Raw genomic sequence first — 14,201 nt, 5'->3', positions numbered from 1 at the left:
AAAGTTAAAAGTAGCAATAAAAAAGCCATATTTAATAATAACCACTAATTACTTAAAAATGACTATCTCTTTAAAATTGCATTGGACTGGAGTATATCCAGACATAAAGCGACAGTAAAAGAGTAACATTCCCATTCTCTCAGAAAGAGAGTTTTTTTTTTGGGGTGTGTGTGCTAGAATCAAAGTGTGTGTTTGTGTGTGTGTGTGTGTGTGTGTGTGTGTGTGTGTGTGTGTGTGTGTGAGCACGTGTGGGTGAGAGCATTTTATGGGACGGGGGTCTCACATTTTAAATTAAGCACCATATGTTGAGGACAATGGGTTGTGATTTTTTTTAAAATTATTATTAAGTTTGTGCGTAATGACAAAAACATCTAAAAGTTACCTTTGGACAGAGACTACAATGAGTGGAGCAGTCCAAATGTCCCATAATATCCTATTTTAACCTAGTGGTACACTGTAAAAAAAAAATGTATTGTACTGTATTATTTTACAGACCTTTATTGTTTTTCTATATTACGTGTAAATACCATAAAAGTAAATTATTTAATTTAAAATAAATAAAGGTTTTATTCTGTAAATTGGTTTGATGAGAAATTATCGTTTTTTTACAGGATAATTCCATTGTTTAATTGTCTTGAATGTTAAATGACATATAATTCTATGTAAAAACACATAAAATAAACATAATTTTACTGCATGTAAAATGAAGGCAATTTTCTTTTTTTTGTTGCAGTAAAACCTTAAAAAAATGATTTTGTGTAAATAAAGTAGTTTTCATAGTATACTAAAATAGTTAACTGTAAAAAAAAAAGTGTCAAATAAAAAAAACGTAAAATGTATGTAAAAAGCTACGGCACTTGAAATGGAATCCAGCCATACAACGGCAGACAAGACAAGCAGGATTGGAATGAGTCCACAACACTCCTGATTGGTTGATATAAACGTCATCGAAAAAACCTGCCAATGAGCACTGTCCGCGCCTTTCAATCCAATTTGAAACTTCCACGTCAGTTTGAGCGGCTCTCCTCCTTTGGAGCCACAGCTGTCTACTGCATGTCTGCTCACGAGTTTATGGACTAATATCGGAATAGTTTTACATCTACACGTTAAATATGAGCATCGGGACGTCAACAGAGAACAGAAGACTTGAGATCGATCTGGTGACTCCTGCAACTGTAATGGAGTTAAACATGTATTTAGATAATCCGTTTGTGAATGTTTAATTGTGTATTTAAGGTTACGTTTCTTCTTCTAGTTCAGTGAGTTTTGAGTGATGAGACATATATTTTAAGGGAATCTGTGGAATCTCAGCTTTCATATGATGCGTTTGTGCAGATAGCATGAAGTAAAAAAGATCGCTTTTGCCAGTTATGTGCTAAAGTAGCGTTAGCCCCGTTAGCTGTTAGACTTGTGTTTGGTAATATCGTCAGTTACTGAGTTAGCTGAGTTTCTTCCCGTTAAATGGGTAAGCATCATTAATAGGTTGTTACATTTTAAGAAGTCCTGAGATGCTGTTTCTTGCAAGATGTCCCACCGGCGGGACAATCGGGATATACAGGTTAACAAGGTGGCTGCTAACGTTAGCTTACAGTTTATTGCAGTGCTGCCGCCATCCTCTTGTCTCCAACGCGGGACGATTACACATAAACGTGCAGCAGGGTGTCACAGTGTTGTCGCCAATCTTATTGTAAAGTTTCACAGCTTTTTTACTGCGGAATCCAGTTTGTTAATGTTCAGTAGCCAACAGCTATCATAGCATAAACTGCTAACCACTAACATTTGGCTAACTTGCTAGTTAGCTCTGCTCTATATATTACAAGCTAACATGACTAGCTAATGTCACACTGTGTGAACTAAAATAGTTGTTGTATTACTACATCTTACATCCTTGGTCCAAATCTCTGCTAAAATGATTATTTTTAACAAAATTATCATTAAAGTATCTTTATTTTTTTGCATTTGTATCACACTTGGCATACACTATTTTAGTTCATCAATTAGAACTGGAGAATTAAAATAATGATTTGTGATAATCAAAAACAAGGTATTTAAAGAAACACTAGGAATAACATAGGAAATAATACGGATAATTTTTTTCCCATGTTGTGCCATAGAAGTGTAGTGATTGTCAAGTCCTTCAGGTTTTTGACCTGTTCCAGTGATTTAGCCTGACTTGATATGCTAGAGGGCAACAGAGGACGCTTTGGACAACTCAAATTTGTTCTTTTTGTCTTTATTTATTCAAGACAGCTCCAAGAATTGATCAGGTTGAAAACCTTCAAACACAAAGGACAAACAAAAGTTAGCTCACATGCTACACAAATTACAAACATTTTGCAGGTCTCACTGCATTCTCAATAATAACAATAATAGCACCACAAACTATGTTTTAATTAAAAAGGATAAATTGTTACTTTAAAACCACATCATTAACTTAAATGAATTAATAAGAGTGTTTATCTCCACTTGGAAACAAGCACCAGAGAAAACCTCATTTGAACACCTGCCCCGTCTAAATTACACAGAAATCAAACGGAGCACAGGCAGACCGTGCTGCGTAAAAAACACAGCTGATTGCGCAACAGCACTCTCGCAAAGTGCGACAACAGATCAAGTACATAAACACAATAAACATACCAACGGCGTCTCCGGAGCCTCTCACACACACTGTCGCCTGGTTCTCTCTCCGTGGCTTTGAGAACAAGAGACCGGCCATCACAAATTACACCCCTTTTTGTAGCCGTGTTGCCGGAAGCGGCATTCATATTTTTCCTACAGCTCGCTTCTGAAAAGTAGCCCACGCTATCAAAATAAACAAATACCCTCTCCTGGTATTGAACAATACTATAATAATAATAATAATAATCTAAATGAAAACACATAATTATTTATTAGTCCGTTTTTCACAGATATTATATATTGACCTATTGACTTTCGTCTCTACACCTCCCACTTGAGCTCCTGTTCTCATTCATAACACTCCGTTCGATGTCTCACTATGGGATGCGCCTCATCGCGGAGCAAACAGAAGCATCAATCTCATTACGCCAATCCTGATTGGCCGGTGATTCTTGACGTCAACGTCAGGGGAAATCACCCCCTATAAGTAGCCTGCGCCACGACGCATGCGTCATTCAAACACCTCTTCTCGCTTCAGAGCACATCTCGAACGGTAGCCGGGCTAGCTTAACAGTCCACAGACTGAACCCAAAGCTAATTTCGGTCGACGGGCGTTAGCCGGCTACCCGATTCTCTCACAGAAGAGTATTATAGTCAACCTCGCCGTTCTTCCTCTGGAGTAAGGTAAGGTTTTGACTTCAAGTTAGCAACGGTACCGAGGACACTTTTTTCTTCTCTCTTCCACGGAGGAGAAAAGGATTACAGGAATATTACCATACCAGGTAATATCCTTGAGAGAAAAAAGACCCACGCTGTCCTTTTTTCCCCCGGATTAAAGACAGATCGGTAAACTTTTTTTTCTCGAACGTACCCGTCATGAGCGGACCCTCTCCACGCCTCACGGCGAACGAGATGGATGCCTCTCCCCCTCACACCAGAGGAGTCAGGAACTCGGAGGCTCGGCGCTGCGGTTGCGGGTTGAAAGTGTCAGGCACAGACTCACACCAGATCTGTTCGTCCTGCCTCGGGCTGGAACACGCCCAGGAGGCCATCGACAACCCCGGCTCGTGCGGACATTTTCCCCGCCTCACCGTGAAGAGCCTCCACCGAAGGTTAGCGCAACAAGTTAACCTGTCGGGACGGGACCCCCTCATGTCCACTGATCCGCCGACCGGCAATCAAGACACAGGGACGTCTGCCGCAGAGATGGAGCCCCTCACCGCGGTCTGGGGCTCACCGACAGCGGCACCCGCAGAACCGGAATCCTGCGCCATATCAGGCCGAGATCCGGTGGCGGCAAGAAACGCGGGAACGGGGCCCCACGCTATACCAAGCTGGGGCTCCCGACTGGACCTCACCACGGTTTCACCCGCGGAAGATGTCCTGGAGTTAGACTGCATGGAGGACGAAGAGTACACCTCTGAGTTCCTCCTGTCTGACTCGGATGAGCAGGAAGACGACATCTTCATGTCATCGACTCAGGCTGCAAAGCCGGGAGCGATGCCTGCTCCCCCGGGCGACAGCACACCAGCTTCGCCCTGTCTCAGTATGGACCTACAAGCCGTGTGTCAGCGCGCTGCGGCCAAACTAGACATCCCATGGCCCGAAGTGGCCAAGGAGACCTCCAGGTCCCGTTACGAGGGAAAACTTTTTTCCCAAACAACGAGGGCAAAGAGGCAACTCCTCCCGGTCTTCCCGGAGATGTTGGATGAGGTGTCGGTCTCGTGGAGAGACCAGCCCTTTAGCAACAAGGCCCCAATCCAGGGTGCCCACTCCCTTGACTGTGACGGTATGGAGAGGCTTGGCCTGCTCCACATACCACCTACGGACCGATTCCAGTCTACCATGACGGAACGGGCCTACAGAGCCGCAGCATTGTCCGCCAGGGCTCTGAACGTTTCCTCGATGCTAACCGCATACCAAGCGGAGCTCTGTGAGGATATGTCGAGCAATCCTGGACCGGCCACTCTGGACGAGATAGCCGCGGTCACAGACATTTGTCTCCGTGTCCAACGCTGCGCCGTCCAGGCCACGGGCAAGGTAATGGGGATCATGGTGGTGCAGGAAAGAGCTAGATGGCTCAACCTCACCAACCTCCCAGACCGGGAAAAGGAAGATGTGCTTGACATGCCCATCGTTCCCGAGGGGATTTTCGGCTCCGCTCTCGCTTCCATGCAAAGGAAGTGCGAGTCGAAAAAGAAGGAAGACGAGGCTCTCCACCTTTGTCTCCCTCGAAGGGTCCAGCCGCGGCCTTTGCAACGGCGGCCCTTCGCCCACGCTGCACCGCGCTCTGCTGGGTTCAAAGTACCAGGACAGCAGAGGGCGCAGCCCGCCCCGAGTCCCCAGCCCAGGCAGGAGACGAGGGTGAGTTGGTCTAGAAAATCTCCGGCTCCGGCTGTAGCCCAAGCACAGCCGACCCAGAATTTCGGCCAGCAGGCGAGGAAGAAGAAGCGAGCGGCCTGACAGCCCCTCCTTCTCCCCTCCGTGACGGAGCTGGAAGTTCCTTCCCCGGCTCTAAATGTGTCCCCGCCGCCTCGAGAGATGCCTCAACGCCATCCTCAAGTCCGCACAAGACACATGTCACATCGTGATTGTCTGAATAAACCATTTTCCGCTGACGCATCCAGGCTCCGGCCAAGGGCGCAGCCCAAAAAAATGAAAAGAAAGACAATAAACAGTCCGTTAACCATAAATCCCCTTCTGAGAGCAGCTACGGCCTCTCTCAAAAGGCGGATAATAAACGGGTCTGTGAAGGCACCACCGCCACACGCAGGCGCAGTGCCGGTTGGGGCTTTAAGGGCACTACCGTCACGTGCGTACGCAGTGCCGGCTAGAGCTGTAAAGAACGGCCCGTCAATCCTTCCCCTTTCAAGAGCAGCTACGGCGTCTCTCAAAGGACGGATTATTGACACCGGCACACACATGCGCAGTACCGGCTGGAGCTGAAAAGGCACCTCCGTCACGCACATGCGCAGTGCCGGTCGGAGCCATAAGAGTGACATCCCAGCTGGCTCTAAGGAGCATACAGCAGGGGATACTCACAATGTCTGCCATGGGCTTCTCAAAACAGTTATAATTTATCTGTTTTCACAAACCCAGTGAGAGTCAACCCACATTCTGGAGAGAAGGGTTCTCTCTCTCCCAGAAAGAAGGGTTTTATCTATAAAACCCACCGGGCGGAGTCAGATTACGGAGGAACATGTCCTCGTAAAGCACCCACTCAACATGGGCCTCACAATAAAAATAAACCCCGAACGCCACGGCTTACGGAGAGTTTTGGTGATTATGAAATGCGTAGTGGCACTACAGCCGACTTTTCCAGTGCGGGACGCGCCGACGGGTGCAGTCCTTTCACGGAAGGTGGTCACCACGGACGCAGGTCAGACGGGCTGACAGGGGACTTACGAAGGTCGCCCGGTGAGAGGTCTCTAGAACAGAGACTTCCAGCGGGCACGCGTAAATTACCCGGAGCTTTTAGCGGTGTTCCCCACCCAAAAATGCTTCCTGCCTTCTCTCAGAGGACTTCATGTCCCCGTGAGGATAGACAACACGATATCGTGTATGAACCGCCAGGGGAGTTTGCGTTGTCTCCAGTCACACACACTGGCACACAACCTGATCCCTTGGAGCGGCAGACGTCTCCTCTATCTGAGAACGACACAAGTACCGGGTGTTATGCACCTAGGGACAGAATTACTGTCAAAAGGTGCACCACTCTATGCAGACTGGACTCCTCATCCAAGGATCGAGAGTCCGCTGTGGGTGCGTTACGGCGGAGCCGCGTTAAATCTGTTTGCAAGGGGAGAAAATGCTCAATGACAGCTGTTCTCTTTAATGCACGATTTAAACGCACCGTTAGGCGGGGACGCACTCGTACACGATTGACCTCCGGGTCCTCTGTACACGTTCCCACCCCTGGTTCTGTTCCCCTTAACTCCGGCCAGAGTGAAAGAGCAACGCCACACACGTACTCTGATGTTTCCACCCTAGCCCGCAATATACGGGCTGGCGGGGATATATCAGCTGTTGTGCGGGCAGCCATGGCAGCCCCCACCACGCAGGGACAGATTGTCTCAGGCGGGGAGGGCGATCCTTCACCCACGCCCAGAGCGCGGGGCACTATGGGCCTGACCCGTGAGTGGTACAATCTGAATACAGTGGGACTCCCTCAGAAGGTGATAAACACTATTCAGAGTGCGAGAGCTTCCTCCACCAGGTCTCTTTACGACTGTAAGTGGAGGGTGTTTGAGGAGTGGTGCCTTCAAGAAGGACACATCTCTTTTCAATGTCCTGTCGGGGTGATTTTATCATTCCTACAGGACTTGATCGAAAAACACAGAGCTTTTTCCACGATCAAGGTGTACCTGGCTGCTATTGCTGCATGCCATGTGGGCTTTGAGGGTAAGACGGCTAGCCAACATCCTTTGGTTTGCCGTTTTATGAAGGGAGCTCGCAGGCTCCTCCCTGTCTCCAGGTCACTGGTGCCCTTATGGGACCTGGCAGTGGTTTTAAATGGGCTCAAAATGACCCCATTTGAACCCCTGGAGGGAGCTGACATGAAACATCTGTCACTCAAGACAGTGCTGTTACTGGCCCTGGCATCCGCTAAACGGGTCAGTGATATCCATGCACTGTCTGTACATCCCTCATGCACTCAGTTCGCCCCAGGGCAAACGAGAGTGTTGTTGAAACCCAACCCTGCCTTTACACCAAAGGTGGTTGGTTCGTGTACCCCGATTGACATTGAGGCATTTCCTCCGCAGCTGGTTTCCTCCGGGGAGCAGCAGCAGGATCTATTGTGTCCAGTCCGGGCTTTACACACATATATGGACAGATCAAAAGAGCTTCGTCTTAATGACCAACTCTTCGTGTCCTGGGCTGAACCTCACAAGGGTAAGCCTGTTACTAAGCAACGACTATCCCACTGGATCGTGGAGGCGATTGCTTTGGCCTATACGAGTCAGAATCTGCAAGCACCTTTGGGTCTGCGGGCTCACTCGACTCGGGGCCTGGCTACATCCTGGGCTTTGTTCAAGGGTGTTTCCATCCAGGATATCTGTGCAGCGGCAAGCTGGTCTTCGCCGCTCACTTTTGTCCGCTTTTACAGGCTGGACGTCTCCGCTCCAAGCGTGGCCCGAGCAGTGCTGGGCACCTTGTTGAGTCGGGACTCCACCTGTTAAATTCTGGTTGATCGGTGATCTTCGAGATAAGCTCGTCTGGCAATACGGGAGCTACAATATCCCATAGTGAGACATCGAACGGAGTGTTATGAATGAGAACTATAGGTTACTTACGTAACCCCAGTCTCAGAGTAACATGAAGTGAGATGTCTCACCAGACGGCCCTCCTTGCTATGGTGAAGCGAGAAGAGGTGCTTATTTTGAATGACGCATGCGTCGTGGCGCAGGCTACTTATAGGGGGTGATTTCCCCTGACGTTGACGTCAAGAATCACCGGCCAATCAGGATTGGCGTAATGAGATTGATGCTTCTGTTTGCTCCGCGATGAGGCGCATCCCATAGTGAGACATCTCACTTCATGTTACTCTGAGAACTGGGGTTACGTAAGTAACCTATAGGTTTCTAACCCAAGGAGCTCACACCACTCTTCACCTTCAAATCACGCCTGTTCTTCCACAGGAAGTAAGATGACAAGGCGCCTGACATCTCTATGAAGAATAGTGGCAGGGATCCTGCTTGGATGTCCCTTGTACCCTCCACAGACTTTATTCTTCATAACTGAGACTGGGTAGCTGGGAGAGGTTCTCACATTTACATCCCTTACGATGCCTTCTCCATCAGTATTTACACTGACCACTCTCACCAGTTTGTAATGTCCTCTCAGGGCATTTTGGTCAGCCAGCCACACCACATCTCCCACTGCTACATCTCGATTCCTTGTGTGCCATATTACTTCCAACTTTGATTCTGCCCTAGGCTGGTCCTTAATCTCCAGCCACTTCCTTGCAGCTCTCCACACCCAGGCTATGACACCGACACGTTTTTGAAGGCTGCAGAATCTTTTCACCTCCACAGGATCCTTCACTGTCTTTCCTGTGAGATTTCTGGTAGGAGTCTGCTTGGCTCTAGGTTTCTCCCATTGGCTCTTCCTTTTTCTGTTTCCTTGTGGGTCTTCTAAGCCATCTCTTTGCTTTATCTTGGCTTGAGCTCTTGTTATGGCTGCTGAGAATGCCTTCCTCTGGAGCTTGTCCACACTCTCTCTGGCTTGCGCTGCCACCTCTCCAGCTGATCTTATTGGCCACTCCTCCACTCTGTACCCAATTCCCAGGGCTTTGTTGTCTTCCTCTCATCTGATTTGGGAGGATGAGTTTTACTTACAGCTGTAGCTTTTTCTCCTCCCAGGAGCGCTGCTGCAGTTTCTTGCCTCCCACTTTGACCAGACCGGACCCATGGTTTGAGGAAGAAGCCACCCGCTCTCAGGATTTCCTCCACTCCTTCTGTAATCCTCTCCAGTTGTCCTTGACTGTTATGGGAGGTTAAGAGGTCGTCCACATAGCTGTCCTCTTCAAGAACTCTGCGTTCCTCTTTCATGTGGGAAAACATGAGTAGACTGGCTGTTCCTCTCATAGCCACCTGTGCAATGCACCTGGCTGGTCTGTCCCCAATGTTGACTCTTGTGATAGCATACTCACATATCTCTTCTTCTGGACTGTCTCTCCAGAGGAATCTGTGCATATGCATCTCACGCTCCTCCAGCCACACTGAGTTGTACATCTTTTTTATGTCTCCCAGCGCTGCATGCACACCTCTTCTGAACCTCAACAGAACAGCTCTGATTAGATTAAGAACATCAGGTCCCTTTAGTAGAATGTCATTCATGCTTACTCCTCTGAACTTCTGGCTGCTGTTCCATACAAGCCGTACTGGTGTAGTCACTGAATGAGGGTTTAGTGCTACTAAGTGGCTCACGTACCACACTGGTCCTTCCCAGTTGGTCTTGATTTTGTCCGTGAGTTTGATGGCTGCACCTCTTTCAACCATTTCGTGGACTTGGGCTTTATATGCAGCTTGCCACTCAGGCTCCCGCCGTAGTTGTTTCTCTGTCCGCATGAATGTGGCCTCCACAGCACGTTTGTTGTTAGGGAGAGAAGTGGGGTCTTCAGTCCAGGGATATTTTGCGTCCCAGTGCGGTGATGCAATATGAGAATCCTGCCTGACGTAGGTTAGGCCTGCCTTTATGATATCCAGCTCTCTCTCCTCCGCCAGGGTCATCTCTTTCCCACCTCGTTGGCAATTTCCACAACGACATCCTCCACACTTAGGCTCACAGGCTGCTCCAATGCTGTCCCACCTCCACCATTCCAGGAACTCACGATTAGTTGCAGCTGTGACCTTTACTTCAGCCATATCTTCCTTCTGAAACTGTGCTGGTCTGTCCTTTGGAAGCTTTCTCTCCTCATACCTGACTGCAACTGTTCTCATGGAGCGAGCAAAGTGTGTGTTGGACCTGTGTGCCGCCACTTCAATCTCCTCAAACAGTTCTGGGTGTGCACCGCCTACTGTTTTTCCCCAGTGGACTTTCCCACAAAACAAGGTCTCCAACCACCTTCATTCTCTGTGGAGCAAGTCTTCCTTCCCTGTGGCTTATGAGGAGCTCAACTTCTTCTGGCCTCTTCAATTCTTCAGGCTTGACCTCTGGGAAGAACTTCTGCAGTTTTTCAGGACTGATGACTTTATGCACTTTGGCGATCTCCTCTAGGCCATAGCAGACAAGTTCATGTGCCTTCTCTGTCCCTTTAGGAGTCTTGACTCTCACCCTAAGGAGGCATATTTTTGTGTTCACCTTGATGGTCATTCCTCCTACACCATACACAATCAGAGTTATTTTTTCACCTTGCAACCTCAGCCTGTCAGCAGCCTTATGGGTGATGTAATTTGTGTCTGAGGCAAGGTCCACTAGAGTCCCAATCTTCTGCCCTGCATTTGCCGTGACCTCCATCAGCATCATGATGACAGGAATTTCCCTGTCCAAAAGCCTTGACTGTCCTCCAGCTCTGCCTGTAACTGCTGTTTGGTTGGTAAAGGCTTTCCTGCACCTTCCTGCACGCTCTGGGGAAAGCTCAGCCAAGAATTTCTCCTCCTCCTCTGTGAGTTTGCTATTACTTCTCCAGTCTCTTCCTCTCGTCTCTTCAAAGGGCACTTTGCTTCCCCCTTGTGGACACAGAAAGAAATGGTGATCTGAGGTGTCTCCTTTTTTACAGTCTTTGTTCCTGCACAGGTAATTGTCTCTGCAATATCCTCCTTCCTCATGACATCCAAGACACTTTCTGCATGCTCCTAGCTTCTCATCTTTCTTCTCAGGCACAGTTAGCTCTTTGAACTTCCTGCAGAAGAATATCTTGTCATAGTGTCTCTCATCTCCACACACAATACACACCCCTCCATGCTCGGCCTTCTCTGCAGATCTTGTGGAAGCATATGTCTTCTCATACCTCCTGTCTGGATGGTCTTGTCTGTCAGTTCTATCACCGATCCTTAGCTGTTCCAGCCTCTCCAGAATCTCTTCCTGCTTTTTTAGAAATCTAAGGAGCATGTCGAAGTGGTTGTCTGGTGTGACATTATTGTTTGGATCCACCATGAAGACGAGCCAATCTCTCTTCACAAAGTCGGGTAACTTGCTCTCTATGGACTTGATTATGAGTGGGTTCTTCATGGTGCCTGCGTTTCCCAGCTCTGTGAGGTCTGCAAGGGCTTTTTCTACATGCTGTATCAGCTCAATCACCTTTCTTGGCTGGTTTCCTTTCACATAAGGGATTCTCTCCAGTTCTTCTAAGATTTCTATGGCAATAGTTGACTTATTTCCATACCTGTTGTCCATTATCCTGAACATGTCTTCAGCAGTGTTGTAGGTTGAGAGTCTTAGTTCCTTTGAAATCTTGTCATCCACACTGCCTAGAAGATGAATTTTCTTAGCTTCAGAAGATCCAGATGGCTCCCCTGTCTTTGCAGACTTTCCCAGTCTTTCCTCCATCGGTGGTATTCTCTTCTGCAGCCATAGAAGATGGGAAGACTTGTGGGCTTAATCCTCACTACTGGTATTGCTGGTGATGGCAGTCCTCCCCTTCTACCTGGCACTTCTGCTTCCAGTTCCTCTGCTGCAATCCTGCGTGAGTTGACAAATTCACCTTGCCTCATCTCAAGTCTATTTCTCATTGCTTTGAGGTCCTTGACTCTGCCAGCTAGATCTGATTTTGCCATCATGGGTATCCAGCACTCCCAAGCTGCCATCACTCTGGTGGCCTCCTTCATCCGCCTCTCTAGAATGGTCAGGAGCACCCATAGCCTTCCAGGTAGGTTCCTTGCACAGGCACATTCCCAACTTGTTCACTGGCTTCTTCTGCTTCCTCAATTGCAGTGATGAGCTCATACTGGCCATATCTGGACCACAGGTTATCTTGAATAAGGCCTCTCACCTCTTCCATTCTGGCTTCAGCCTCCTCTGCAGTCCTTTCACCGTCGGCCTCTTCCCGCTTTGCAAGAACTTCTTCTTCCTTTCCTTCTGCCTTTTGAGCATCTGCCTGTAACCCAGCCATGCAGTCATCATTTGCTTCAAGAACCTTTCTTAATCCCTCTTTCAGCTTGGTGAATTCCTCCCTTAGCTCTGCTTCGACCATTCTACCTGCTTCTCTGTTGAGGTAGTTGGCCTGCCTGGTGAAGTTACTTTTTGCACTTGTTCTTGCTTTCTTGAGCTCTTTAACCGTCTTCCCCAGGTTTTCTTCCGCCATTTTGAGCTAACGGAAATTCACGGTTCCCCTTCTCTGCGTCAACAGCTTTCTCTGGACGTCTGAAGCCTTTTATCCTCTGGTCCAGGCTGCTCCGCTTGGTTTTCAACTGTCAAGTCCTTCAGGTTTTTGACCTGTTCCAGTGATTTAGCCTGACTTGATAGGCTAGAGGGCAACAGAGGACGCTTTGGACAACTCAAATTTGTTCTTTTTGTCTTTATTTATTCAAGACGGCTCCAAGAATTGATCAGGTTGAAAACTTTCAAACACAAAGGACAAACAAAAGTTAGCTCACATGCTACACAAATTACAAACATTTTGCAGGTCTCACTGCATTCTCAATAATAACAATAATAGCACCACAAACTATGTTTTAATTAAAAAGGATAAATTGTTACTTTAAAACCACATCATTAACTTAAATGAATTAATAAGAGTGTTTATCTCCACTTGGAAACAAGCACCAGAGAAAACCTCATTTGAACACCTGCGCCGTCTAAATTACACAGAAATCAAACGGAGCACAGGCAGACCGCACTGCGTAAAAAACACAGCTGATTGCGCAACAGCACTCTCGCAAAGTGCGACAACAGATCAAGTACATAAACACAATAAACATACCAACGGCGTCTCCGGAGCCTCTCACACACACACTGTCGCCTGGTTCTCTCTCCGTGGCTTTGAGAACAAGAGACCGGCCATCACAAATTACACCCCTTTTTGTAGCCGTGTTGCCGGCAACACGGCTACAAAAAGGGCATTCATATTTTTCCTACAGCTCGCTTCTGAAAAGTAGCCCACGCTATCAAAATAAACAAATACTCTACCCTCTCCTGGTATTGAACAATACTAGGGGTGTAACGGTACACGTACCCGTACCGAAATTATTCGGTACGGGCCCTTCGGTACACGTGTGTACCGAACGCATATAACGTTAAACGTAAAAAATTGAGAACGTGAACAACTTCTTGGAAGTAATCTCAGGTGCTGCGTCGCAGCATTCAGAGTAATTTGCACCCATTGTGATCAACGCGTCATAGAGCAAGTCATTTCATTGGACGAGCTGGTCAGAGGGATGCGTTCAAATGTAGTCAGTAATTTGAGGAACTGTCGAAATGGCGAACGCAGATAAAGTTGAGCTCGAAAATCCTCCAGCATCATTGAAGTCTCCGGTTTGGGAAGATTTTGGTTTCGCAGTTACGTACAAGGATGACGGACAAAGACAGGTGGACCGAATCAAAGCTGTTTGTCGGCATTGTTCAACTAAAATTGGTTACGCGGCTGGCAATACATCAAACTTGCACACTCATTTGAAAAGGCATCACCCCGAACGTGAATATCACCGGTACCAAAAGACTGAAGTGCAAACCCAACTCCTATTAGCATTTAAGCCTCCACCACTCGCAAAAACTTCAGACCGAGCCAAAGCTATTACAAACGGCAAATATCCTTATGTTGCAATGTTAGCAAAGCGCAACCTGGCTGTATCTGCTACTACCTCTGTCCCTAGCGAGAGGGTGTGTTCTCCACAGCAGGAGACATTGCTAGTGCCAGCAGATCTGCCCTTTCGGCAAGCAATGTGGACAACAAGTACATTTTTCTTTTAAAAAAACATGAAAATACAATGACAAGCAAGTCATAATGTCAAACTGGCTGCTTAGGTACTAGTACAGTACAGTTAAAATACAGATTATTTCAGTTCATCGAAAAGCTGCACCTTAATGTTTATTTTATTATATTTTATATTTATTTGGCAGGAGTGAATATTCATAGTTTAATAATAATTAAAAACCCAAAACTAATAGTTTATGTTTTGTGAGTACTAGTACAGTAAAGTTCA

The sequence above is a fragment of the Pseudochaenichthys georgianus genome, chromosome 11, assembly GCF_902827115.2.
Source record: "Pseudochaenichthys georgianus chromosome 11, fPseGeo1.2, whole genome shotgun sequence".
NCBI lineage: Eukaryota > Metazoa > Chordata > Actinopteri > Perciformes > Channichthyidae > Pseudochaenichthys > Pseudochaenichthys georgianus.
The sequence above is the reverse complement of the archived record's forward strand: the minus strand, read 5'-3'. Positions refer to the sequence as shown.